This window comes from Crocuta crocuta, unplaced genomic scaffold (genome assembly GCF_008692635.1).
Source record: "Crocuta crocuta isolate KB4526 unplaced genomic scaffold, BGI_CrCroc_1.0 scaffold170, whole genome shotgun sequence".
In the NCBI taxonomy this organism is placed as follows: Eukaryota; Metazoa; Chordata; class Mammalia; order Carnivora; family Hyaenidae; genus Crocuta; species Crocuta crocuta.
The window spans coordinates 10,266,402-10,280,355 of NW_027527853.1; the positions used below are offsets into that span (position 1 = coordinate 10,266,402).

Consider the following 13,954-nt stretch of genomic DNA (forward strand, 5'->3'; position numbering starts at 1 on the left):
GGCACAGGAAAATGACATTTTTCTTGGCATGAAACTCCCTCATTCACCTCCCTCCAATGTGAGCATCTCCCGTCAAAGCTCTGTAGTCAGCCAGCCAGCACCAAAAAGCCAGTGATCTCCTGGGTGTGAAGGAAGACACCTGGATGGGGCTGGGAGACTCTGGGTCAGTAAGAGCCACACTAGACCTGAGATTTTCCTGTTGTGGAATAGAATGGCTGTCCTCTCTCAAATTTCTTAGAGCTCTGCTACCATAAGACATTAAGATTCTAAAATTCTTCAGGAACTTAATATTATATGCATAAGTGAGATATTTCTATCTGATAGCAGGACTCTGTGGAGATGAAGACGGTTTACTGCATTTAAGACACACTTTGATAGTACTCTCTTGTGTGTTAGCATCCAACAAGAAAATGATCACCATGTCAGGCCAACAGGACAGACTCATGGATCCCTTGTTGAAGCTGGAATACATTTTCATGTAATTTCTTAGTTAATCAGGGATTGCTGACAACTAATCCTCCAGGGAGACGTTGAGGGATAGAAAGGTTAAGCACGTGTTCATTCAGATGCGGTACACTCACAGCTAATTCAGCATCCTGCATCTGACCTAACTTCAGTGAATACTTGGACTTGTGAGGCACAGATTTCCAAGAGGTGGTGCTTCTTCAGAAAAAACAGAATTAAAACTTGTCACAAGCCCAAAATTTTACAAATAATAATAAAAAACAAACAAATAAATAAACATAAAAATTGCCACAGCTCATTTTTTTTTTTTCTTCACCAGCTATGGTCTAAATATAAGGAGCCTTTGGAAGACAGCAAGAATGACAGACAAGTACCAGCCAGGAGGAGATAATTAACTCAATGTCCTCTCAGCCTAGGCTGGGCTCCAGGCCCAGGCACTCCATCCCCATCTATCAAACCATTATGATAGATAAGGAAGGCTGTCCCCAAAGACAGACACTTGAGAGTCTTTGAGATTCTAGGCTATGCCCTCATGTCACCTTTTAAGAAGAACCAGCTTGCAGCCAAAAGGCCTTCTTTGAAATTATGTTCCCTACCCAAAGGGGACTCTCCAGAATCCCTTTGGGTTGTGACCAGGGGTTCACATAATATGGAACAGAATTAGATGTCAATGGCATGAGGTTTTAGTGCTATCATTGTTTTAACTCACGGGGCTTGACATCACGCCCAGAGAAGGCAGCTAGCTATATTCAGATGTCTCTACAGTTGACATGCTTCACCTCCTCTGCTTCCTGCCTCCACAACTGAGATTTCTGATGTTCTTTCAGAGAGATGCAAGCATGTGGGCCTCCTCCACAACCCTGATTGGGAAGCCACAGCTACTGTGTTCCTAGATGAAACAGCCCCAGGTTCTCAGACAATTCACAGAGGAGCAATAGAACTCTTCACTTATTAGCTGTGGACCACTTGAGATAAGAAGTTATTGCAGGTGCAATGGAGATGCATAACAGAACATCCAAGTTAGAGGGACTGGGGCATAGGAAAGAGAAATAAAACTGTATCTGATTTAATCAATAAAATAAAGACTAAAAATCACTACAAAGCACAAGATAGTAAATAAAATGGAAGAAATTAATTACTCTGCATCAGTATTTGAAATCAATTTGAGGAAGCTGAATTCCTTATCTAAATGTAAAGACATTCAGATGAGAGAAAATTAAAATTGAGTAGTGAAGTGCCTGGAAGAAATACATTAAAAGAAAATGAGAGAGAACTTCTACTTTCACAATGACAGAGTAGATATACATGCTCCTATTCCTTCTGGAACTGGACATTATAAACCTGGACATTATAAAACAGACACAAGAAGACTGAAAATTAAAGAGAGAAAAGAAGACTGGCTAGGGAACCTGGAACCCAAATTATGATATGCTCGCGAGTTCCTTGGGTTTTCCTTCAGCCTCCTGTATCCCAGACTGGGTACTAGAAAAGATGGCAACCTGGAAATGCCAACAGGTACAGATAAAAATAGCCCCCCATGAAAAGCTTTCTCTAATCAAAGGACCAAGATTGGGAAAGCCTTACCAGGCAAGAAAAGTTTGTGACAATAACCATTCTACTCCAGGCAAATACCACCGAGAAAGCCGCAGTTGCCACTCCATCCCCACCAACAAGGCTGAGTAGAGAGCCTACAATTCCACTCTCACTGTGGGTATAATAAGATTTCCCCCAAACCTCTCCAGGATGGTGGCAAAGTAGAGAAGCCTGGATTTCCATCTTCACTGAGTAGTAATTGGTTCCTCTCTTCCCCACTGCCAGTGTGAGAGGACACATCAGGAGTTTGAACTTCAACGCCCACCCAGCAGTACTGAGGCACTCTTCACACTCATGGCTGGGATGGTATCAGATGAGATTTGCAAAAACACAGGATTTAACAAATATCTAGAGTCTCATAGCATAATAGCTAAAATGTTCAGGATTCAAATATACCAAGATCCGAGAAGATCTTGGCTTGAGTGAGAACAGGCAATAAACACCAACACAAAGATGACACAGAAGTTGGAATATTCTGACAAGGACTTCATACAGTCTCCATAAAAATGCTTCAATTAGCAATCACAAAGAAACGTGAAACAGATGAAGACAATTTTCAATTTTCAACAAAAAAGCAAAAGAGAGAAAGAACAAGATGGAAATTTTTAACCAAAAATATAGAAAAATAAAAACGAAAGTGTAATAGATGGTTTCAACAGAATGGGAAAAAAACAGAGCGGAGAAATCAGTGAACATGAAAATAAAATAGAAATTATCCAATCTGAATAACAGAAAGAAAATACACTGAAAAAAATATGAAAAGGGACGCAGGGACATGTGGGATTATAACTAAAGAGCCAAAATTTAGGGGTATCTGGGTGACTAAGTCAGTTGAGTGACTGACTTTGGCTCAGGTCATGATCTTGCCATTTATTAATTCAAGCCCCACATTGGCTTGCTGCTATCAGCTTGTTGGGACAGAGCCCACTTCAGACCCTCTGTCCCCCCTCTCTGCCTGTCCCCAGCTTGCATTTTCCAAAAAAAACCCCAAATCTTTAAAAGAAAAGCTAATATTTATGTTATTAGGGTCCCAGAAGAAGAGGAAAAAGGGAGTGGGCCTGAAAAATTATTCTAAGGAAAATGGTAGAAAATTTCCCAATTTGGAAAAACCATATAAACTTACATACTCAAGAAGCTGAGCAAACCTCAAACAGAATAGAACCAAAGAAATCCACAGGATATATCAGAGTCAAATTTCTGAACACCAAAAACAAAGGAAAAGTTTTAAGAGGACCCAGAGAGGAAGGATCAGTTAGCTGTAGAGGAAAAAGCAATTCAAACTAGTAGAGGATTCTCATCAGAAACCACCAAGGCCAGAAGGAAGTGGCACATTTTCCAAGTGCTAAAAGGAAAGAACTGTCAACTCAGAATTCTATATCCAGTGAAAATATCCTTCAGTGAAAAGGAAATCAAGATATTATTCTCAGATAAAAGAAAACCAAGAGAATATGTAGACCAAGCAGACCTTCCATGAAAGTATGACTAATAAAAGAATTTCACCAAACAGAAAGAAAAGGATAGAAAAAGGAATACAGAAACATCAGGAAGAAAAAAATAGAAAGAGCAAAAATATGAGTAAATGAAATAGCCTTTCCTTCTCTTGAATCTCCTAAATTATGATGGACAGGACAAAATTTGTAATGCTGTCTAATGTAACTCTCAATGTATGTAAGGTACAAGGACAGAAATGGAGAAAAAGTTTCTATACTTGACTTAAACTACTAAAATGTCACCACCTGTAGACTGAAAAGTTGTGTGTGTATAATACCCAAGCAATCACTTAAAAAGCTGTATATAAGAAGGCACACAAAAAACACACTATGGAAAGAATGCTTGGGTATCTCAGTCAGTTAAGTGTCTGACTCTTGACTTCAGCTCAGGTCATGATCTCAAAATCATGAGATTAAGCCTTGCATCAGGCTCCACATTGAGCATGGAGCCTGCTTGGGATTCTCTCTCTGCCTCTCCCAGCCCCTCCCCCACTAGGGTGTGTGTGAGCTGTCTCTCTCTAAAAATTAATTCATTAATTAAAAAGAAAGTGGCCTGGGAGTTAAATTGGAGTTTTTAAAATGTTCAAGCCACCCACAGAAAGTGAATAAGAAGAAAAAACAGAACTATTAGAGAAAACATAAAATGGCATACCTAAGCCCTAATATATCAATAATTATTATAAATGCGAACAGTCTAAACATAGTGTAAATCAATCAAGCAATCCTAGAATAAGTGAGTTCAGCAAGGTCAAGGAAAAAGATCAACACACAAAAATCAACTATATTTTTATATGCTAGCAATGAACTTGCGGAAACCAAAATCACAAATACAATATGCTTTACAATAGCCCCTCCCTAAAATGAGATATAAATGTAAATCTAACAGAAAGTATAAAATACAAATGAAAGAAATAAAAAGCTTATCTAACTAAATGGAGAGACATACTGTTCATGGATTGAAAAAAGATGTTGACTGTCTCCAAATTGCTAAACAAAGTTAATGAAATTCCTATCAAATTCCAATAAGAATTTTTGCAGCTACAGACAAGCATATTAAAAAACGTACCTCAACTCAGACATTACGTTTTATACAAATTTCCGTCAAGATGCGTAATGGATTTAAATGAGAAAGTAAAACTGTAAAACATTTAGAAGGTAACATAGGAGGGGCACTTGGGTGGCTCAGCCAACTGAGCATCTGACTTCAGCTGGGGTCATGATTTCAAGGTCCATGAGTTCAAGCTGTGCTGACAGCTCTGAGGCTGGAGCCTGCTTTGATTTCTGCGTCTCCCTCTCTCTCTGCCCTCTCCCGCTCACGCTCAGTCTCTCTCTCAAAAATAAATAAACATTTAAAAAAAGATAACATAGGAAAAAGATCAGTATCCAGAGGTTGGTGAAGACTTCTTAGACATGATACCAAAAGCATGATCAAAAAAAAGAAAAAAATCAATAAACTAGAATTCATCAAAAACCCATACATTTGCTCTTTGAAAGAAAGTCTCTGGTAAGAGGATGAGAAGACAGTGACAGGTTTGGAGATACTACAGATTTGCCAAACCACATCTCTGACAAAGGCCTCATATCTAGAATTTATAGAGAACCCTGAAAACTCCACAGTAATAATAATTTTTTAAATTCTGGTTAGAAATCGGCAGAAGACAAGGTTTTTTAAAAGTTTATTAATTTATTTAGAGAGAGACACAGATAGGGTGAGGTGGGGGGCAGGGGCAGAAAAAAAGGGGGAGAGAGAATCCCAAGCAGACTCTACACTGTCAGTACAGAGCCCAATGTGGGATTCAAACCCACAAAACCGTGAGATCATTATCTAAGCCGAAACCAAGAGTCGGCCGCTCAACCAACCGACTGAGCCACCCAGGCACTTCAAAAGACAAGATATTTGAAAAACTAAACACCCCCTTACCATATGAAACAGTCGTTTTATTACTCCCAGGCATTCATCCCAATGAAATGAAAACTTATGTCCATACAAAATCTATACGTGATTGTTCATAGCAGCTTTGTTTGGAATAATCAAAAACTGGCAACAACCCAAATGTCCCTCAACCAGTGAAGGGTCAAACTGTGGAACACCCATTCAGTAGAATACTACTCAACAAGTAAAATGAATGAACTATTGATACACAGACAATGCAGATGTATCTCAAGGGCATTGTGAAACAAAATCAACACCAAAAGTGCATATGTTGTATGATTCCATTTACAGAACATTATTGAAATAACAAAATTATGAAAATGGAAAATAGTGGTTGTCAGGGGTTAGAAATGGTGGGGCAGAGGGGAGTAGATATGACAACAGAGTTTCAGCACGAGGTTGATGTTTGTGGTGATGAATTAGGTTTGTATCTTGAGTGATTTGGTGGCTCCATGAATCATTTTGACACACATGACAAAATGGCATAGAATGATACATACATGTTATACCAATGTCAGTCTCCTGACCTTGAGTAGGTAAGGTGTAACTTTTGTGGGACACCACATAAAGGGTTCAAAGAACCTAATTATATTATCTTAGCAACTTCCAGTGAATTTACAATTATTTGAAAATAAAAAGTCAAAATATGCACAAAATTAAAAAAAAAACAAAGATGGGTTGAAAATGAGGGATGGGCAAAAATATAATAAGTAGACCATTACACAAAAGAAACAGGGTTAGTTTATATCAGAACCAGGTAAAGTGAAATTCTAGGGCAAAAACTTTACACTGAGACAGTTAATGATAAAGCACCAATTATAAAGAATATGCTCCATAATGTATAATAGTCATTAAACCTTTTGTACCAAACAACCCAGGAGTAAAATAAATAAATAAAATAAAACTTTATTGAAACACTTTTAAGGCTTTTAAAAAGCAGCTCAAATCAGAGCAGAATATTGTAATATATTTCTTTCAGTTCAGGTGTAGAAGAAATAATATAATCAGAGAACTTGATTTTGTGACTATATAGAAAGGTATCTGCTACAGCCCTACAGGGAATTATGTTTTATTATTCCATGTTTCCTATTTATTTCTTTAATGCTTATTTATTTTTGAGAGAGAGACACAAAGCGTGAGCAGAAGAAGGACAGAGAGAGAGGGAGACACAGAATCGGAAGCAGGCTCCAGGCTTTGAGCTGTCAGCACAGAGCCTGATGTGGAGCTCGAACCGACAAGCTGTGAGATCATAACCTGAGCTGAAGTCAGACGCTTACCCAACTGAGCCACCCAGGTGCCCCCATAGTTTCTATTTATAAAAACAAACTATGTAATGAATTACAAACAAATATTCAATCAATTTCCAGAAGCAGGGGTTGCACAAGATGTTTATAGTAATGATTCAATAAAGCCAAATACAACTGAAAGGTGATAAAAATATCCATTTGAAAATTCAAAAATCGTCTCTAAACTATGCCCTGAATCAAAGAGGAAATTACATATAGGATGGATTACCTATAATCAATGAAAAGGAAACTCATATCAATATCTGTGTTCTACATCTAAAACCATATTCAAGGACATTGTTTGGCTTTGAATATTTTTATAGTTGAAAAATTCAACTACAAATAACTGAACCAACCACAGAATAAAATTCTGTATTGGTATAAAAAAAATCTGGAAGGGAACACACAAAACTCTAATAATTGTCTCTGTGGAAGATGCTGAGATTGAAACTGATAGCTGAGGAAGACTGTAGCCAATGTATAATGTTTGAAGTTCAACCCTGGCTATATCCATTACTTATACAACTAATCTGTATGGTTTTTTTTTAATAAGAAAAAAGTGATCAATAAATATATTGAGCACCTAATTTGGGAATTTAAAAATAAAAGACTAAACAAAAGCTACAAAGAATACATAAACAAATTCATGGGAAATATTAACATAATCATAAAAGAATATCAAGTATAGATGAAATCAATCACAATCATGTTGAATGTGGTAGCAATAGAGCCTAGTTAGTCTCTGTCCAGGTTCATGGTTTTCCTTGACTTCAGTAACCTGAGGACCCTTACAGTCAAGCAAGGGAGCTGCAGTGCTATAGGAAGAGTGCCTGTATTTGGATAGCTCTACTTGACACCATAGCCCACCTCCAACATTTAGCAATCTTATGGCCTGTACAAGTCACTTCAACTCTCCTGGCTTCAATTTGTTTTGTTTTAATTCAGATAAGAATAAGAACACCTTGCAGACTGGCTGTGAAGATGAACTATAACCATTTATATAAAATCATAAGGTATATATTTGCATACACACATATATACCAAATGTACAGTTCATATATGTATGGACAGATAGATGGATAGATAGAAAGATGATAAATAGATGAATATATAGATAATAGGTAGGTAGGTAGATACATACATACATACATAATACACAGATGGCATAATACACAGATGGATGATAGATAGATAGATAGATAGATAGATAGATAGACAGACAGACATATATCTCTCGTTTTCTTTCTCTAGACCTGTATACAACTGCTTAAAAATATACATAAAATGTGGGTTCTAAAATATTAATCATGATTGCCTCAGGATGGTGTGAATTCTGGTGATGTCTACTTTATAGAAGAAAACAGAACCCCGGTCGCTGTCCGGTTGTCCCTGTGCCCTCTGGGCAGTACTTCTTGATCCCCCTCAGCCTCCCAGGAGGCATTTAGTTGTCCTAAAAGTACTGAGGGGTGGGACACTCTAGGGTCAGATATGAGTATACTTTTGTTGAGGCCACTTGAGTGACACTCAAAACTGTCCCTAAGGAATGACACATTTTATTTTCCCACATGGGGGCCATATCAGAGGCATTCGTGCCACACTTTCTATATACCTCGAAGACAAGCTGGGACTACAGCCAAGTCAGGCAAACAGCTGGCTGGGTCCAGTCTCCCCAGGGTATTCTTAGAATCTCTGGCTGAGTCCTCGGGGCCTGGTATCTCTTGTGGCCCAAAACCAGAATGGCTGGACTGCCTTCCCTGTCCTTCTACCAGTACAGTCCAGGGGGTGTGCAGAGGCCAAGAGAAAGAGATCAGGCACATGGCATCTAAGACCAGGTCCCTTTTGACCTTGAAAGAAAATCCAACTGTCTTTCTGCAAGTCCCTAAGAAGTGGGAAAACCAGAGACGCCTCCTCTGACATAATGAATACATTACTTAATACTCAGTTGTGAATTACAAAAATCACCTGGGTGGCTCTGTTGGTTAAGCATCCAATTCTTGGTTTGGGCTCAGGTCATGATCTCACAATTCGTGAGTTCGAGCCCTCCACTGGTAGTTCAGAGCTTGCTTGGGATTCTCCTGCTCTCCTTCTTTCTCTGCCCCTCTTCCAGTCACATTGTCTCTGTCTCTCTCAGGTAAATAAATAAACTTTTTAAAAAATTTAAAAAGTAAAAAAATCCAGCTGTCAATCAAATGTTTTTGTATCAAACCATGTTCAGTGGAGTACAAATATCTCACAAAGAAGATACTGATACTTTGAGGAGACTATAGTCAACGTAGCAAGCCAATTGGCTGCAGAGCAGAAATGGAAACTCCTTGGAGAGGAAATGGGGATATAGAATGTATGGCAGGAATGAGGGGGTTGGCTTTCCAGAACACAGACCACCGGGGCCATCAGAAATCAGCCAGCCTCTCAGTAATCAGGAACTGGATTATCACATGGAATGAGGAATAAGATAACACCTGTAAGAAAATGTCCATTTAAAAGCCTGAACCCTGTATTAGTGTGTGGGCGATTATTCCTCAAAGTGTGTACGTGTGTGCATGCGCATATACACCCACTGTATACACATATGTATAATTTTTACTTATTTTTTCCCACGTAATAGTAGATTTTGATCATCTTTCCTATTGCAAAGATACAGCCCTAGCTCATCTTGCCTCTACTTCTCAGAGGATTAGGAGTTCACTCCATGGCCATCATTGGGTCTGTATTTCCTGGTTTATGGTGCAGTCCAGAGTCAGCGGAGATTCCTTGTGCCCTGATCACTCAGACTCAGAGCCTGCAGCCTCATCGTCCTTTTCCTCTGCACACAGGCAGAGCAAAGGGAAGCTCAGTAGGGCCTTAGCAGGCTCCCCAAAGTCCTTCCTTCCAACCTTGCTTTCCGCACAGCGCCCAGCACTCCCAGCCCAGCCACTCTAAGCTGCTTGACCCTTCCCTCCCAGTGCTGAATCCTGGAAATTTGGAAATTACTGGTTCCAGTGCCTTCGGTTTCCTTTCATCCAAAACATCCTTTGTATCTTGGGACTATGTATGACACCATTTTCAGTCCTCCAGTCCCTTTGCAGACGTTTTTTCAATTTCTTCATCTCAAAGGTAAACACATGGACCTAACTCACCGTTGTGAAACTAGAAAAAATGCATTCCTAAAGCAAGATGGGAAGGCAGAAGAGTATATTCAAAGATTCATACCCATGACAGACCATGCTATAACTGGAGAATCTTAAGGACCTGGGTAGCAGAAAGAGCAGAGGGTAGAGGTGGGAATATTCATTCAACAAGTATTTATAAAGCATCTTCTGGGCACCTGGTTCTGCCAAGTGAAGGGGATGAAGTGAGAGGGACAGCCAGGTACCAGAAGGTGTAAGAGCCTGCATGGCCCATTTCTTCTGTGGTGTTAAGGTCTTCTGGAGAACTGTGCATGAGTGGCCTTAGTCACATGACAATCGGTGTCCCTGACCAGAGCTTGGAGCTGTCCATCTGTACAGAGCAGGAGGCATGACCACAGAGGTAAAGCACCTGGCCAGAAGAAAAATCTCTGACAAGCACGAAATTCCAGTAAAACTAAATTTTTAAATAAAGTTATCAGATCAGAAATCCAAACAGTGAGCACTTAAGAGCAAGGAGGTGCATAAAATAAGAAAGTGCTGTACTCGGCACTTTTTTGGATGGGTAAGAGTTATAGCTGTTGTCCTTTTAGTGCCTGGGAAGGGTTATAAATAACCATGGAAAAATGGATTTTCCCATATGCTCTTTCAAGTACACACACACACTCGCACATTTTAACACCGTGTTGTATTTTTCAGATGGTTTTAAAATTTAAAACACAAATTACTCAGATGGAGATATTACATGTGCCAAGTTTGAACCAGCAATGAGTTACACCAAAGGGGCTAAAAGCATGAATGTGTGAAGCAGCCTCAGGACACAAACCAGGACTCCAACTCTTGAAGGAAGAGAGGGTTCCCATGGAGAAGGCTTGTTTCACTCATAGTGCAGAGCGCCTGGATGCAGGATTATGAATATTGACCCTTCCTGGTGTGCCCAGATGGCTCCTTCCATGGGCAAGGCTGGGTGCCCAGCAGGGGCAAGAAGGGGCTCTGAAAAGACAGGAGAGCAGTCTTTCATTTCTGTCTAAACCACAGACAAGGAAAATCAGAACTTTCTCTCTAATTCAGGGCCCCACATCTATAGGTTCTTCTTTCCCAGTTAAAAAACAAAATCAAACTGAGAGATATTTTAGGATTCCACAGCCATGATGTCTTCCACCTACAAATGATTAATTCTTATCCTGGCAGTGATCAAAGGAAACCTGCTTCTAAGCAGTGCTGCCACATGAACAGAACCAAGAGGAAAGATCAGGAAAAGGTGTTCTCTCACCCAAAGGCTGCCACAGAGGCTGCTTAGAGGGCATTTGCACCAGTATGGACAGTAGAAATGTGTATTTCTTGATTCATTCATTTATTTATTCTTCATTCAACAGCTACTTAAATAAGCATGTTGGGTACTAAGGGCTAGGGAAGGGGCAAAAATTAATGCATTTCACAAATATATATTGAACACTTATGTTGTGCCAGGCTCTGTACTAGGGGCTGGGGATTAGTGATGAGTAAGACCAGAGCTCCTTTCCCTTACAGAGCCTACATTTTTCTGGGGAAGACAGACAATGGACAAACAAACACATAACTAAGCAAGATAATGACCACGAAGGAAGTAATGACTGAGAAAGGCAATGAGGTAGACATTTTCTGGGAGACACTAATTTGAAGGGATGATTTTTCCACTAAAGCTTAAAGGCTAACAAGGAAGTAGTTACATAAAGAGCCAGGATGACTATTTCAGCCTAAGGGACAATAGAAAGTGGGAAAGGTCATGGTGTTCACAGCACTAAAAAGACCCACATACTGATCTCTTCCAAGTCATTAAGATAATGTAGAATAGCAGCAGTGGAATGATTTTAGACATTAAGGGACCTTGAAAATGAATATAACTTTGCCAGGAGAAGATGGCGGTGTCCATGTTCCTCCTGGCAGATGAGGGTACAGTTTCAATGGTGGTGATGGTCCAAGGCACCAGTCAGTTCCTCTGGTCTTGATAAGGTTAGGAAACTAAGGAATAAAAAGCACTGCTGTTTTGGAATAGTTAGAACAGACTTGACAAGAAAAATACTTCCTGATACACAGAACAAATGTTGCATAACCTTGCAACAAATGAAGAAAGTGCTGGAATTTCTTCAATTACCAAAACGTGGCCCCATTTATGATGAAATTTTGAATTCTAGTTCTACTGAGTTTTATGCTATTTATGGTTCTATGCCTGCCAAAGAAATGATTTTCAACTTGAAATGTGATCCTGTGTTTGACTGTGAAGCTAGTGCTCTACCATCTAGCATATTTAGTCCTCATGGCCGTATATTAATGCTTTAACGTATTTAGTCCTCGTGGCCGTATATTAAGGTTACCTGTATTTGAAAACCTGATGGACAAATGCAATCATGGAATGTTCAAAAAATACAAACCTATTTCTAAACCAGCAACGTCTGATCCTACATATTTTGCTTGGTGCCCAGATGGGGAGCACATTTTAACTGCCACGCATACTCCCAGGTTGTGTGTTAATAATGGGTACAAGCTTTGGCATTATGCCAGCCCTGTCCTGGCAGCCATTTTTGGATAGGCTAATTTCCAGCAAAAACAGTAACTTATAAGGCAGTGATGTACCCAATGAAGAATCTAAATTTGCAGTGGTTGATAGACTTTTGTGTTTAAGAAGCAAACCAATCACCAATTCCAAGCTCTCTGAGGAGACACCACTGCCGAATTAGAAATCACAACCAGGAAATAAGCCATTATCAAAAGCACCTCTTAAAAAGCAAAGAAAATATGAGGCTAAGAAAGCTGCAAAGCAGAAAGCAAGAAGTGACAAGAACCAAGATTTGGCATCTCCCCCTGCCCCACAGAGCACGCCATGGAACAGTGTATATCTGTTCACATCTGGAGACTCTGAGACAGATGAAAAATTCAAAAACCAAAGACCTGAAGGCAACTGAGCCTTGAAAGAAGAGCGAAGCAACTAAAACACCACTAGAAAAACTCTAAGTTGGAGAAATTTGAAGAGACACCATCTTCTCTAGAAGCAGGAAGATTTGAAATTGGTTACTTGAAAGATTGGCAGAGAGCAAGTTGTTAGCATAACAGTGGAAATACATCTTCTGTGTTAAACCCAGTAGAGCACCTGAATTTCCTCTACCCGTCACATACCTGTGTTTATTGCTCATCTATAACTCAATCATTTTCCAGGCTTTGGAATATACGTGAAATTAGTTAATTATGCCCATTAAATTGGCTTTTCCTACCTTTCAATACATGTAGAAAAGAAATGCAAATTTCTTACCTAAGTTCAACAGACTGTAAGTCAAATATCATTATTATTCAGTGCCATTTACCTCATAAATGAATAAAGTCATTTAAATTTAAAAAATACAACCCATTACATTGGATAAAAGGTGTCAGTGCAAAACAAACAAGCATACAAAAGTTTGTCTCTGTAACTTTAGAATCAATATTTATTTCTTTCCCTTGAACCTGTATTAACTTACTAAGTTATTCAGTATAAACTCAATGTAGTAATTTTCTGAAAAACTGAATTGCTTTAAGGTCCACTTCCTCCTGGAGTCTTTAAAGTTTCCATTGTTGTATTTTTAAACCAAGACTCAAGTTTTGCTCTATCCAATGAGGACCCCCTCCGCCAAAAAGTCTGAACATGTGCCTGGGTACCATTTCTCCTCACAAAGAGGAATTTAAGCAAGCTCTTTGGTAGTCTGGAATGATCAGAGATGGAGCTAGACACAGAATTCTGGTGCGCTGAGCCTCTCATTTATTTCCATATGTGTATTTCTTGCCTCCCGCAAGCTAAGCTTTGTCTAAACATAGTCAAGATAAAATAAAAAATCTCATGTGGAGGCTGTCAGGAAGGACAGTGATAATACAAGTGAAAGTGTCTAGCAGATAACAACTTTTGAGAACAAGTCACCTAACTAAAGCAATAGAACACAGAGAAGAGAATGCCACGTGGCAAGAATATGATCCAGAGAAACCATTTTGAGAAACCAGAAGGAAGCGGTTCCATTCAGCTCCCTGCCAATGATGCCACTTGCACAGGAAGCCTGGGGAAAGTTACATATCTTCTAG

General features: G+C 39.3%; 1 pseudogene; it reads left to right on the top strand.

Annotated features, from left to right (window-relative positions):
- Positions 1-11,769: 11,769 nt before the first annotated feature.
- Positions 11,770-12,813, top strand: LOC144245077 (eukaryotic translation initiation factor 2A pseudogene; annotated as a pseudogene).
- Positions 12,814-13,954: the final 1,141 nt, after the last annotated feature.